The 15,397-nt window shown below is 41.8% G+C and overlaps 1 protein-coding gene and 1 long non-coding RNA gene across 5 annotated transcripts in view; one reads left to right on the forward strand and one right to left on the reverse strand.

The window, feature by feature from the left end:
- The window catches only part of LOC138746630 (uncharacterized), a 40,932-nt gene extending 27,406 nt beyond the window's left edge, over window positions 1-13,526 (reverse strand). For both annotated transcript variants that reach the window (XR_011347037.1, XR_011347036.1), the window contains exon 1: window positions 13,307-13,526. This is a non-coding gene — a long non-coding RNA (uncharacterized lncRNA). The remainder of the gene's footprint in view (window positions 1-13,306) is intronic.
- Window positions 1-15,397, forward strand: part of prmt3 (protein arginine methyltransferase 3) — a 195,549-nt gene that overhangs the window by 68,680 nt on the left and 111,472 nt on the right. The gene's annotated exons all lie outside the window — the stretch shown is intronic.

A 15,397-nucleotide genomic window follows, 5' to 3' on the forward strand; every position in this document is an offset into this window, starting at 1 on the left:
TAGATTTAGAAAGGATGTTTCCCATGCTGGGAGAGTCTAGGACAAGTGGGCACAACTTCATGATCGAAGGGCGTCTGCTTAGAACAGAGATGCAGAGGAATTTCTTCAGCCAGAGGGTGATGAATCTGTGGAATTTGTTGCCACAGGCAGTTGTGGAGGCCAGTTCATTGGGTGTATTTAAGGCAGAGATTCTTGATTAGCCAAGGGCATTGAAGGTTATGGGGAGAAGGCTGGGCAGTGGGGCTGAGTGGGGGGGAAAATGGATCAGCTCATGACTAAATGGCAGGGCAGACTCGATGGGCTGAATAGCCTATTCTGCTCCTGTGTCTTTTGGATTTATTGGAGTACTGTCTTTTGAACGAGTTCATATCCAGACATCCTATGTCATCTCACCTGTATTCTATACACAATTTTGAATATTTCTACTGAATATTTATTCCTCATTCAATGATGTTCAGAATCAGACAACCTTGATGTCAGCATGCTGATGTTTGGGGCTGCTTGGTGTGTTTGAAGAAAATGTTTTTTTTCTGATTTGATTTTTGGAATCTGGGCATCATTGACAGGGCCAGCATGTATCTTCTGTTCCTAAATCGCCTTCCTGAGCTTCAGCATTTCTCTCATAAAGGAACTCCCACATTGGGGATTGAGCTTCAGGATGACTCTTCCATGTCCATCATATCTTAGGTCTCAGAAGTTGAGGCTTTGAAATGCTGTTGGTGGAGACTTAATGTATTGCTGCTGTGTGTGAGGACAAAGGGAGAGGGTATTTAATCTTGGTGGTGATGTTAAAACCCCTGATGTCTGCCACCTATGGGGATTGGTGAATGCCCAATAAGCTGCTTGAGATAGCTTGTGTCTGATTGGTGAGCTAACCTCAAGGTGCGCCGATTTTAAACCTGTATTTTAAAAAAAATCTATTTCCACAATTTTTTTAATTGAAAGTTGTTCTAAGAGATCAGATGTATAGTTATTTGGATAGCCAGGAACTGATTATGGATCGTCAACATGGCTTTGTGCGCAGTAGGTCGTGTTTAAGCAATCTTGTAGAATTTTTCGAGGAGCTTACCAGGAAAGTTAACGAAGGAAAAGTTGTGGATGTTGTCTACGTAAGGCCTTTGACGAGGTCCCACATGTCAGGAAGGTTCAGATGCTAGATATTCATGGTGAAGTAGTGAATGGGATTTGATAATGGCTGGGCGGGAGAAGCCAGAGAGCAGTGGTGGATGATTGCTTCTCAGGCTGAAGGCCTGTGACTAGTGGTGTGTCTCAGGGATCAGTGCTGGGACCATTATTGGTTGCCGTCTATATCAATGATCTGGATGATAAAAGGTAAATTGGGTCAATAACTTTGTAGATGACACTAACATTGGAGGCATGGACAGCGAAGAAGGTTTTCAAAGCTTGCAGAGGGATCTGGACCAGCTGTAAAAATGGGCTGAAAACTGGCAGATGGAATTTAATGCAGACAAGTGTGAGGTGTCACGTTTTGGAAGGGGAAACCAAGAAAAGATAGGTAACTGAGGTCTGCAGTAGAACAGAGAGATCTGGGAAAACAGATACATAATTCCCTGAAAGTGGTGTCATAGGTGGATAGGGTTGTAAAGAGACATTTTGGCATATTGGCCTTCATAAATCAAAGTATTGAGTACAGGAGTTGGGATGTTATGTTAAAGTTATGCAAGACATTGATGAGGCCAAATTTGGAGTGTTTGCAGTTTTGGTCACCCAACTACAGGAAAGATATCAATAAGTTTGAAGGAGTGCAGAGAAGATGCACTAGGATGTTGCCCAGACTTCAAGATCTGAGTAACAGGGAAAGGTTAAAAAGGTTAGGATTTTTTTCCTGGAGCACAGAAGAATGAGGGGAGATTTGATAGAGGTATTTAAAATTGAGGGAAATTGACAGAGAAAATGTAAATAGGCTTTTTCCACGGAGTGTAGGTGAGATACAAACCAGAGGACATGGGTTAAGGTTGAAAGGGGAAAGGTTTAGAGGGAACATCAGGGGGAACTTCTTCACACAGAATGGTGGGAGTGTGGAATGAGCTGCCAGCTGAAGTGATGAATGAAGTGGTGAATTTTAGCATTTAAGAAGAATTTGAACAGGTACATGGATGGGAGAGGTATGGAGGCTATGGGCTGGGTGCGGTTCATTGGGACTAGGCAAGAAAAATGATTTGGTATAGTCAAGAAGGGCCGAAGGGGCCTGTTCTGTACTGTAATGTTCTATGGTTCTATGGATGCTTGAATTCCTGATAGCAGCGGAATAAGATGTTTAGTCACGGAGCTCAAATGAGTGTTGTCAGGCAAACAAGGTGAAGTCCGAGCAGAACCAAGTGGGAAAAGTGGCCAGAAAATTTAGGTCTTCTTCATTTGACCTATAGTCTCGAAGCATCAGTTATTCAAATGTGAATCTTTCCATCAAGTTCTTGTCCAACATTTCCAGCAAGGAGCCTCTCCCTCCAGGGTAATGCTCAGACAGGGAATCCTGCATCAATCAGAATGACTTCCAGTTTTATTAAGTCAAGTATCTACTTTTTACAGAGGGCACTTTACTGTAATGCAATAAAATACATAAATGTTTGGAAGTTTCGGTGTAATAGATTTAAAGTTGAGTCACTGCAGACCTTTGAGAAATAAATGGTAGAGAGAGCAGTGTTCTTGGGTACGGGGTTGCAATGTAGAAATTTTAGTTGTTTATGGAATGTAATTATTTCTTACTTGGTTGACATTGATCACCTTTTCCCGGTTGACCTTGAGAAGGTGGTGATATAATTTGAATTTAGTTACAGCGCAGTAACAGGCCCTTTCTGGCCCACGAGCCCGTGCCACCCAAATGCACCAATTAACCTCCAACCCTGTGCATTTTTAGAGGGTGGGAGGAAACTGGAGCACCCGGAGGAAGCCTGCACAGACATATGGAGAATGTACAACCTTGCATGCAGCGCTGGATTCGAACTCTGGCACTGTAATAGCGTTGCGTTAACCGCTAAACTAACTGATGTTGAGCAATCTTCTGGAGCCGCTGGAATCCATCACTGAATCACTGAAAAATTATGACAGAGAAGGAGGGCATGTAGCCCAATGAGTCCAGCTGATTCAAGGTTTTTTTTTATTGTCATCTAATAATACATTAAAAGTAACATATGATAAACAACAACTTTTGCCTGCTGTAAGGCAGACAAATAGTTGCCATTAGTATTGCAGTACGGGAGAAAGGGAAGCAAAAGAGAGTTCCTTCAGCAACACAGAACTGTATCTGGATTCGACTGCAGCCTCTGCATCCGCAGTCTCCTGTTTGATTCATTGGCAACCTGAGCTCCCGACACAATCAGGAAGCCTTTAGCACCCAAGAGCTTTCAGGAGCTGCTCTTGCTCTCTGTGCAAAAGCCAGTTCCTCTCCTCCTCTGCCCACAGGCAACCATGCCTTTCCAATGCTTTTCATTTAATTAAATAATCAACCTAACACTACCCATAATTCAACTAATGGAATCTATACTCTTTCTCGTCATAAGTGAAGTAAACTATAATTTTTGGCAGCAGTTAGCACAACGCTATTACAGCACCAGTGACCCAGGTTTGAATCTGGCGCTCTCTGTAAGGAGTTTGCATTTTCTCCCCATGTCTGCATGGGTTGCCTCCAAGTGTCCTGCTTTCCTCCCACTCCAAAAACGTACGGGGTTGTTGGTTAATTGATCACATGGGTGTATTTGAGCAGTGTGGGCTTGTGGTCCAGAAAGGCCTGTAATCTCAAAATTAAATTAAAATTCAATTGCAAAATGTTGTTTTAAAAAATATGAGAGAATTTGAGTAAAGTTGGATTTCCATAAGTCGGGCCAATTGTCCTCTGGGTGTCCTCATTAATCTCCGTTTGATCACCACAATTAAATCTGTCTTAACTATTCTGCCTTGACAGTTCATCCCTGAATCTCAACATGCTGCATTCAAAAGAAAGAATTTTTCAAAGTTGAAAGGTGTCAAAAGTCCCAATGAACCCTCAAGAACTTTTCACCCAAATCCTTGTTTGGCCAAGTCCTGCTTGCTCAAGAACGTAAAACATTACAGCCTGGTGCAAGCCCGTTGACCCACGATGTTGTGCCGAGCAATTAAAATATTTTAGACATACAGCATGGTAACAGGCCATTTCAACCCACAAATCCGTGCCACCCATTTTACACCCCATTAACTTACACTGCCGCTACTTTTTGAGTGGTGGGAGGAAACTGGAGTCCCTGGGGAAAACCCATGCAGACACGGGAGAACGTACAAATTCCTTATACAGTGTGAGATTCGAACCCCGGTCCCGATCGCTGGCACAATAAAAGCATTGTGCTAACCACTCCGCTAACAATGCCGCACTCTCAACAATTTAAACCTTCCCTATCTCATATCAATAACCCTCTATTTTTCTTGCATTCTGTCTAAGAGTCTTTTAAATGTCCCTATTTTACCAGCCTCCATCACCAGCCTTGGCGATGCATTCCAGGCACCCACTTCTTTTGGGATCTTCATTTTGTTGACTGATTTTCACTCCACACCAAGACCATCGTTTATTGCCCCCACTCGGGGCCCACTTTTGAAATTCAGGTCGTCTCACTCTGATTTGTTACATTGCTCCCAATTCTGACTTTTGTTCAAGAGAGTAAGCCACAAATTCCATCACCTTAATCCAGTATAAGACCAGGTTACTTTTTCTTTCATATTTACTGCAGTTTCTGACTAGTTTCAGTCTTCATGTTTAATTTCAATTCCTCACCCCACTCCCATGCTCACGTCTTGTCCATGGCTTCATGTACCACCCCACTAAGACCACCCATCAATTGGAGGAACAACACTTGATTTTCCACCTGGGCACTCTCCAACCGAACAGCATTAACATCGACTTTTCTGATTTCTGCTAGGCTACTCTTCCTTTCCCTTTCCCTTCTTTCCTCCACCTCTCCACACCCTTCCCTTTCCATTCACAGAGACATATCCCCTCCCCCTGTTTGCTCATTTGCCCTCCCTTATCCACTGATTACTTCCTGCCTTTGGGATAGTGCTGCCCCGCCCCACCATTTTGTTCAGGTGCCTACCAACAGTTTTTCATACCTTGATGAAGGGTTGAAGCCTGAAACATTGGTTATTTATCTTTATATTTGCTATATAAAGTACACTGGTTGACCAGCTGAGTTACTCCAGCATTGCATTTTTACCTCATGTTTAACAAATCATGGCACTGGCTTTCTGCCCTGCGTTGCTTGCTAATGTGTATCCTGCATGGTTACACAGTTCAGAAAGACCGCACTTGGAAAAGATTAAATTGCAGGGAAAATTTATGGGACAATGGCAAAGACTGGGCTGAATGGTTTTGTACCACGGCAGAAATTGCTGACCCAACAATGTGTGTTTCATGGGAGAGAACCCAAGGCCAGAAGTTAGCTCAGTCTTATCAGCTGCACTCCTGTCATTTTGGATGATTCACTAGGGCAGCAGCAATGACTTCATCTTCTCAGCTCTCTTAAAGAAATGAACCAAGGTAGCAATCTGTACACGGCCACCAGAGGCAACTGCTTTGATTTAATATAACCAAAGTTCCTAAATCTTTCTTCTTTTCATCATCCTGCACTCAGGTCATTGAGTGGATTTCTCAACTTCAAAAAAAATCTTCCCCACAAGCTCTTATTGTGAGACAGCTGCTTGCATACAAATGAAGAAAGAATGTCTAGGATGTCCTTAAGCATTTCACAGCCAATTAAATCCTTTGGCATTGTATTTCTATTCGGAATTTTCTCAACCCAGTAGCTGATATAAACACAACAAAAAATATGAAAACATGATAATGACCAAAAAAATATTGTTATGGTGATGTTTGTGTTGATATAAACATTGCTTCTTGGACATTGAGTGGAATACATTGTTAATTTGCCTTGGAAAACTATAAAATCTAAACAGCTGCTGCTCATCCATGTTCAGACTCATTCAGGGACTCATTTAAGGACTCTTATTTTTTGCACGTTATTTTTAAAAATTCCCTCTATTGTACAGTCAGTTCTGCAGGGGTTATCGACTGCATCTGGCGCTCCCATTGTGGTCTCTGCCTCGGAAAGACTTGGCGCAGGCTGGGAGATCGCTTTGTTGAGCACCTCGGCTCTGTCTGCCGCAATAGCATGGAGCTCCCAGTGGCCACCCATTTCAATTCACCATCCTATTACCTTGCTGACATGTCTGTCCATGATCTTGTGCACTGCCAAACTGACACCACCCGTAAATTGGAGGAACAATACCCTGACCTCCCGACTGAGTACCCTCTAACCAGGTGGCATTAATATTGACTTTTGGGCATTTGTTAAAGCACTCCCTGCCCTGGTCCCCTTCCCCCAGCTCTGTGTCTCTCCCTTTTCCCTGTCTGCTTTCACACAGAACATAATCAATTCTCACCTTTCTCCTTATCATATCTAATTACATTTTGTTTGTCTGCCTGGATCCCCCCCCCCCCCCCCACCCCGAGCCAGCATTGTCTGTATTCTGAGTCTTCCGATTTCTTGCTCATTCTGATTTTTCCTTGAGGAAGGGCTCAGTCCTGAAACGTTGGCGATATATCTTTGTCTCCTATAGGCGCTGAAAAACCAACCGAGTCCCTCTAGTATTTTGGTGTGTTTTTACTACAATCACATTTTCTGCTCACTTTCCAGTTTCACTCTGTTTAAATTTCTTTATCTGTTTACATTTCCTTATTTGTTTACACGTGTATGTTGTGGTAATTCTGCCTGGCCTGCAGAAAAAAGAATCTCAGGGTTGTATGTGATGTCATGAATGAACTCTGACAATGAATCTGATCATCATCACAAAATGAACTCTTCTTGAATGTTAAAGTAACTGTTAGTGAACAGCAAGGTTGGCGTAGCGGTTAGTGCAGTGCCTTTACAGTGCCAGCAATTGGGACCGAGGTTTGAATCCTGCGCTGTCTGTCGGGTGTCCATACGCTCTCCCTGTGTCTGCGTGGATTTTCCCTGGGGGCTTGTCTTGGGTAAACTTATACCTCTCATTTTGTAGACACACACACCGAGAGCAGTTCAGTTTATACAAATGTTTATTACAAATTCAAAAGCTGATTTCACACTACAATATGCAAGCCCTTCCCAACTATACTTATCAATGCTTGGACTGGTCCCAACTGCCGAAGCAAGGCAACGACTGCACACTTGTAGTAGGTTGTCAGGGTGCCGGTAGCAGCTTCTCCACCTCCCCTGACCGGGACGTTGGCTGGACTCTAGAAGTTCTTCTTCTTGCTGAGAGATGTTGCCACCTCTCGGAGAGTCTCTCTTCAGCAGCGGGACCATGGCTTATATTACCCAAAAACTGCTTACCCAAGCACCTATTCCCAGCACAGCAAGAAAGATGAGCAAGCAAGCTAGCATGCTAGTGTTCTATCGAAAAACATAATTTTCAGCTTATCACTTTGAATACAATGGTTTATTATGCATCAAGGCTAGGCCTCTGACAGTCTGTGATCAAAACAAGCAGGAAGATTAAATGTTCTTGGTACACAGATCTTAACAGCATCTCTGGCCCCTCGGTGGAATTTAGCTTATGTCTGCTGATTCTAAAACACAAGCTGGTTCTCAGCCTTGCAAAACCAAGAGCAGCAAATTTAAAAAAACAGGTTAGAATCTTCCATTACAGGGCTCTGGTTTCCTCCCACCGTTGGAAATGTACTGGGGATGGAGGTTAGGTTGTAAATTGGGTGGCACGGACTCGTGGGCTGAAATGGCTGTATGTCTAAATTTAAAAGTAATCTGAGCCAAGTGATGCGAGGGGCACGCTACTGAAAAGTTTGAATGTGAGCTTCTTAAAACCTGGGGTGGTGGTGGGGGGGGGGGGGGGGGGGTTTAATTTGTAAATTCATGTCATATCTCCAGTTCAAATGACCTTCTTTCTCAGATGCAGCATGCAAATAAGGGACCAATCGGCCCACCCCAATAGACGTAAAAGATCCCAAGAGACACAGGAAGCTGAATATACTGGAACCTGGACCAAATAAAGGGAAGGTGGAGGGACCCAGGTGGTCGGTCCATGTCCACAGAGAGAATTAGCCAGTCTGATCCAGCCGTTGACCATTCAGTTGTCTTCATGGATCCTGCTTGATTCACGGACTCCTTCCAGCCTCTCATCATTTAACTTTTTAAATTTGATTGACAGATACATCATGTAACAGGTGCCTCCAGCCCGCAAACCCCATGCTGCCTTAAATATCCCAATCAACCGACATACTCCGCATTTGCTTGGAGGGTAGAAGGAAGCCGTGGAAACCCACACATATAGTTGTCAGTGGTGTCCTGGCCGATATTTTCTGCCTCATTTCCTCCATCCCAAAAAACATAATCAGGTGTAAAACCATTTGAGGATGACTGATATTGTGAAAAGCTCAAACAGAACAGAAGAAATAGGGGCAGAATTACTCCTTGAGCCACTTCCATCCTTGGTACCACTTACTTACCTATCACCATACTTGTTAACTCCCCTCAAGTCCAAAAATATATCTCAGCTTAGTTCAGTAACTGCATTTCCACAGCTCTCTGAAAATTCTAGAGATTCACAGACCTCAGCAAAGAAATTTCCCCCTTCCCCCAATCTCCAACTTAAAATGGAAAATCTTTAATTGTGAAGATATTCCCTGGAATCCAACTCATTATCGCACAATTTTTAATAATATCTTCCAAACGCTCAACCCATTCAATTGACTCTCCCAAAGTAGGGATATTTCCTTCCTTTAATCAGTCCAAAACTGAATCCACCACTCCATGTAGTCTCCTCCACTTTGGAGAAATGAGACATAATGGCATCTGTTCTCACTATGAAGGAGTGACCCTGAACGTGAGATTGAGACAGAGTTAAGTTCAAATCGGTTGCCTCAATTGATCCAAAAAGAGCAATCAAAGGATTGGGTATCAGATTCACATTGACAACTAAAGATAAAGTATGAAAGATATCGTCCCAAAATGTGGAAAGAAAGGAACAAGACCAAAACACATGCAACAAAGCACGTTCTTCAGCCCTACACCTGTCACATTTTGAAGAAATGTTAGAATAAAATTTAGCCAATTAAGCTTTAGAAAAGTAGGCTCAATGTACCTCCTTAAATTGTAAAGGGGGGAGGGGTGGGTTGCCACTTTAATTCACTATCCCATTCCACTCTGACCATTAGCCTCCACTAAGACAGTCATTTCATCTCCAAATTTCTTACTCTTAAAGTGAATGTAAAATTCTATCACATTGAGTTTGAAGAGTTTGCTATGACCTCATTGATTAATCTCGCCACATCACGCATACATAAAAAAGCCTGGCAAATAAGGCAACCCACCCCTCCCCCCCTTTACAATTTAAGGAGGTACATTGAGCCTACTTTTATAAAGCTTAATTGGATAAATTTTATTCTAACATTTCTTCGAAATGTGACAGGTGTAGGGCTGAAGAATGTGCTTTGTTGCATGTGTTTTGTTCTTGTTCCTTTCCACATTTTGGGACGATATCTTTCGTACCTTATCTTTAGTTATTAAAGTGAATCTGATACCCAATCCTTTGATTGCTCTTTTTGGATCAATTGAGGCAACCGACTTGAACTTAACTCTTTCTCAATCCCACGTAGTTTCTTTTGCTTTCCTTATTGCTAGATGAGCAATACTGATGAGATGGAAAGAAGTTGTCCCGACTAATTATACTCAAAAGCTATCTGATATGATGGCATGTCTAACTTTTGTTACAGAGTTTTGTGTTGTGTATTGGCCTATGTGTTGTGTGGTTTTATGTTAAAAAGTGACAGTTTGCCTTCAAGAGCCAAGGTGAAGGTGGACTGCTGAGAGAGTGGGAGATGGACTGAGCACATGCAGAAAATGAAAAAAATTTCTAGACTTGGATGATAAACCACCACTGGGGGAGCTGTGGAGTGGAAGAAGGCCCAGAGCATGAGTCATGGTCTGGAGGATAGTTTAGAATGTTGGGATTTCAAAAAAGATGAACGTTCCGAAGGCAGCCAAAAAGATCTGGACCAAGCCAATGGTTCCTCTCTCCGCAAGAAACACAAGACAACTTTGAATTTTGTGCTCTCTCTCTCTCTCCCAAAGATCTTTTGGCTTCAGTTTACCAAACAAAATGAATTTTGTTTATGATCTTTGCTTCGGTTGAGATCGAAGTTTTGTGAGTCTTGTGTGTTTTGTATTTGTTTTGTGTGGGCTGGTTGGAAATATAACTTGTATTTTAATTCCATACATTATATTTATTAGTTTTACACTGTTATAGAAATTTGCATAGTAACCAGTGGGCATTGTTATAAAAGGGGGGGGATTTTGAATTTAAGTTTGAAGGTAAATTTTTTTGTTAATAAAGTAATCGTTAATCTTTACCCCTGTGTGACATGCTGCCTTTGTGGTTGCTGGTTTGATCTTGTAACACTTTGGCGGAAAAAAATCAGATGTTCTTCTAATGTAACGGAGTTGAACTTGACTATAAGATCACTTAGATCTTGCTTTGTGAGTTTGTGTTTTCTTATAATGGTTGTGAAATTATTATAACTCCTGAAGGGAAGTGGGTGGAATTTGTAGTATAGTATTTACTTTTTAAACAAAATCTTTTTCAATTTGCCAAATTTTACAATATCTAATTTATATGTAATAATTTTTATCTTTTGTATAATCCCTTTTGTATATTATTTTTGATTTATGGCTATTATTTGTGTACTATTATTGTAAAAATAAAAATACTGAAAAAGAAAATATGAAGATAGGTGGAGGAGCAAGTTGTGTTGAGGAAACCAGGAGGACTTGGGCAGGTTAGGAGATCAGGCAGAGAAGTGACAAATGAAATATAGTGTCATAAAGTATACGGCCATGCGCTTGGTTAGAAAAATTAAACAGGCAGACTATTCTCTAAATGGGGAGAAAATTGAAAATTCCAAGATACAAGAGACCTGGGAGCCCTCACTTGGCTCAGATACCCTGATGGTAAATTTGCAGGTTAGGTCAGTATTGAAGAAGGCAAATGCAATGCTGGGTTTCATTTCAAGAGGAAAAGAATATAAAAGAATATAAAAGCAGGCATGTGCTGCGAAAGCTTTATAAGACACTGGTGAGAGCTTTCAGAGTATTGTGAGTAGTTTTGGGCTCCTCATTTAAGAAAGGATGTGCTTATGTCAGAGAGAGTTCAGGGGAAGTTCACGAAAATGATTCCAGGAATGAAAGGGTTTTCATTATGAGGAACGTTTGACGGCTCATGGTACTCATTGGCATTTAGGAGAATGTGGGGGGTGGGGGGAGGGAAATACTTTGAATGTTAAAAGGCACCGACAGAGTAGATGTAGAAAGGTTGTTTCCCATGATGGGAGAATACAGGACAAGAGGGCATAACGTCAGAATTGAAGGGCGTCCACTTAGAACAGAGTTGCGGAGAAATTTCTTTAGCCAAAGGATGAAGAATCTGAAATTTGTTGCCACAGGCCAAGTCATTGGGTGCATTTGCAGCAGAGATTGATAGGTTCTTGATGAGCCAGGGCATCAGTTATGGAGAGAAGGCCAGGGAATGGGACTGATCGGGAGAATGAGTCAGCTGATGATTGAATGGTAGGGCAGACTTGATGGGCTGAATAGCCTCGTTCTGCTCCTATGTCTTATGGGTTTAGTCATCAGGATTCAATATAGCATTTAACAAATTCAGAAAATCCTTCTTGCTCCTCTTTCTTCACAGATGTGGCTGGACCATTATTTCAATTTACTTTTTTTCTTCCAGAATTCAGCAGAATGAGAGGGGATTTTGTAGAAATGTATAAAATTATGAAAGGAATAGGTAAGATAGAGGTAGGCAATTTTTTTTTCCACTGGTCGGTGAGATGAGAAGTAGGGGACATGGCCTCAAGATTTAGGGTAGTAGATTTGGGATGGAGATGAGGAGGAACTGCTTTTCCCAGAGAGTAGTGAATCCATGGAATTCTCTGGTCAAGGAACCAGTTGAGGCTATCTCAATAAATATATTTAAGACAAGATTGGATGGATTTTTGCATAGTAGGGGAATTGAGGGATATGGGGAAAAGGCAGGTTGGTGGAGATGAGCCTATCAACTGATCAGCCTTATTGAATAGTGGAATAGACTCGATGGGTCGAATGACCTACTCCTGCTCTTTTTTCATGTTCTTATTTTATGGTGGTAATTGTTACCCCAACAACTTTGATCTGCACCCCAACCAGGCTTTTCCTTTGCTCTCTACCCGACTCCTCTGAGCAAATTAAAACCTGCTTGCTTGTATTCTGCAGAAGGGTTCTTTCCCTGAAACATTGACTCTGTTTCTCTTCCTTTGAACACAGTTTGACCTGCTGAGTGTTCCTCACGTATTCTGCTTTTGTTTCAGATTTGCAGCATCTGCCAGTTTTTAGCTCTGGGTTATTGTTCCCATGTCACTTCCCTGCACAATCACTTTATCCATTGACTTAAATTTATAATCTTTTCTTCACTGGACAACACCCTGTCCTTCTGCTGCCACAACTCCTCCACCCTTGATTATTTATTTTAAAGACCCATTGAATTAAAACTCTTCAGACAACAGCCTTCATTAATTTATAACCATTGGTACAGTTTTCAGACAGTGGTTTGAGATTATCTTCTTTCTTTGGCTTGGCTTCGCGGACGAAGATTTATGGAGGGGGTAAAAGTCCACGTCAGCTGCAGGCTCGATTGTGGCTGACAAGTCCGATGCGGGACAGGCAGACACGGTTGCAGCGGTTGCAGGGGAAAATTGGTGGGTTGGGGTTGGGTGTTGGGTTTTTCCTCCTTTGTCTTTTGCTGTTCATTTCAATTTAAGTTGATTGACATTAGCAACTTGCACCTAGCCAAGTGATTGGTTTAGTTTATAGATGGCAAAATCTGTCCTTTCGAATGGTGCGATATTGAAAATCTTTCGGAGAAGCTGAATATTCTGTGATTCACCCTGACGTCAACTAGAAATATAAAGGTTTTAATTTGACCAGTGGTTTCAATGCATTGTAAATTCTGCCAAGGACACAGGATTCGTACAAAGCTAAATGGAGTCTAACCATTATTGCATGTCTATGCTATCACAATTTTTAATCCTGTGAGGAGCTGCTTAAACAATCAACTTGGACGTGTGCATTTATGTCAGTTACTTCCCCTGAAGAACATATTTGAAAAACGTTTGCAAAGGATTAGTTTTTGTTCGCGGGGACTGCCAGATATCAGTCATTGCCAGTCAAGCTTGAATACTTATCAGCTCAAAGTTCCGGTACATTTGCCCTGCAAAAAAAAAATGTCAGGCTCTTACTCTGATTATTGTAGACACCGACACTGCAATGGAGTTCCTTCCGCAGAGGCTGATAAGTCCTCATTCTTCATCTTGACAAACTGCAGAAGGCAGAATTGCTGACTAAGCTCACATTCGGATCCAAGCCACGTTTTGGAGTAAATGTACATCTGGCGTGCATCTGTTACTACTCGAATGGAAAGGATTTGTCGCGTTCCCGCTTCCTTTTCCCCCTCTGAGGTTATTCATCCTGTGACTTTAATTTACATTTTTCAATGCGTGTCATTTCCTTAAAATTCAACCAGACTGATGAGATTTCATTTTTGTTGGTCGTTTCAAAAGAGGAAGTTGGGAGATAATATGCATCTAGAAAATGGAGTCCAAAGAGCCAGAATGCTCCAGGGTTTACCGACAGAGCTTTTGCTGGACTCTTCTAAATTCATGGCTGTGATCTGACTGCAAGATTGATCAGATTTTATGCTAAAGGGTGGCTCAAGCAACAGTTATAATTTGGTGGATTTTATTCCTTAAATTCAGTGGCATTTTCGACACAATGTACATTGCAAACTGGATCAAGTTCAAAAATGCAGGGCTTTCAAGTGAGCCAGGATGTCAATGTGCATGCTGGCACTGCCTGTATGGATGGCCTGTGTGGTGAGGAAGCATTTTTCCACCAATTTCCGTCAGCACAAGTTCCTGGAAGTTTTCTTGTGCTCTGCTATTCACTGGTCAAAGTCAACCAAGTACCTACAAATTTCACGAAACCTGTTGGGTTTTCCCGTTCACTGAAAGAGGCTGAATGTGGAATTATATAGAAGTCTCCTGTCAATGGTTAGTTTAAGTGCCTGCATTACCATGCAATTGAAACCAAAAAAAATCTCATTGCTGTGTATTGTCCTTACACATTTATAAAAATGTATTTTTCTCTTGTATCTCTTTTAGTCCAGCTGCACCCTCTTTTGTCTCTACATTAATTTAAATGTAGACATACAGCATGGTAACAGGCCTTTATGGCCTATGGCTCCGTGCCCCCCAAAGTCACCAATTGACCAACAACATCCTGAATGTTTTGAAGTGTGGAGGAAACCGGAGCACCCAGAGGAAACTCATGATGTGGGGAGAACGTACTAACTCCTTACAGATTCGAACTAGGTCGCTGGCTTTGGAATAACGCCATGATTACCGTGCTGCCCATACCTGACTTGTCACTGATAAACTCTTGTCTCTTACTTGTTGATAGGAATGTGGGAAGAGTAAAGTGGGTCAGGATAGGACTGAACGTGCTTCATGGTCAGCATGGACTCGGTGTGCCAAAGATCTGGTTTCTAACCTATTCCTCCCGATGACTCTCTCACCATATTCTCCTCAAAAACTTCCTTTTCTCTTGTTGACATTGTCTATACCATTCCTTCCCTGTCCCTCTTTTTCTGCCTAGCTGTTTTCCTCTTCATCAAGGGTCAAGCTGACTGCAGGAGTAGAAAGATTTTTAGATTCTGAGGAAATCCAAGGGAGCATGATTGTTCGAAGCAGATCACTGTCAGGTAAAACTGAATGAGCTCTTTTTTTCCTTGACATTTTAAGCCTTGATTCACTTTTGGTGCATTATTTTCCTCTCTGAATGGCAACAGATTCAGAATTCAATGAGTCGTTTTCTGGCTTAAAACAAATGTGAATTCTGCTTAAATTGAAGAGCAGGGCTGAGCTACATTGGGAGAAGGGACCATCCATGCGAAAACCTGAAAGAGGAATGTTCTGGTAGCCACTTAGATTAATGAGGCTTTCACAATAATGAGAAGCTCTAAGGTACATTCCCTGTTCTGTTGAAAGTATTTTTTTTCGGAACAAAGTTAATTCATTGATTTTAGTACTGAGATCTGTTTATGTCCTCATTTATTTGAGTTGGCTATAACCTTATCAAAATTGATGTATTTACCCTTGAATAAATGTACTTGATTGTTTCATTCATGTTACATGACATGAAAGTAATGTGCTCCAATTAGTCATGAAGGTAATTTCTATTATTGGACAGGCAGGTCCAAAAGCTGAAATGAGGTTTGTACTGTGTTAATGCGGAACCATCTGGATCTCTGCTTAGCTCCTAAGATGAGAGAT

Source organism: Narcine bancroftii, chromosome 1 (genome assembly GCF_036971445.1).
Source record: "Narcine bancroftii isolate sNarBan1 chromosome 1, sNarBan1.hap1, whole genome shotgun sequence".
NCBI lineage: Eukaryota > Metazoa > Chordata > Chondrichthyes > Torpediniformes > Narcinidae > Narcine > Narcine bancroftii.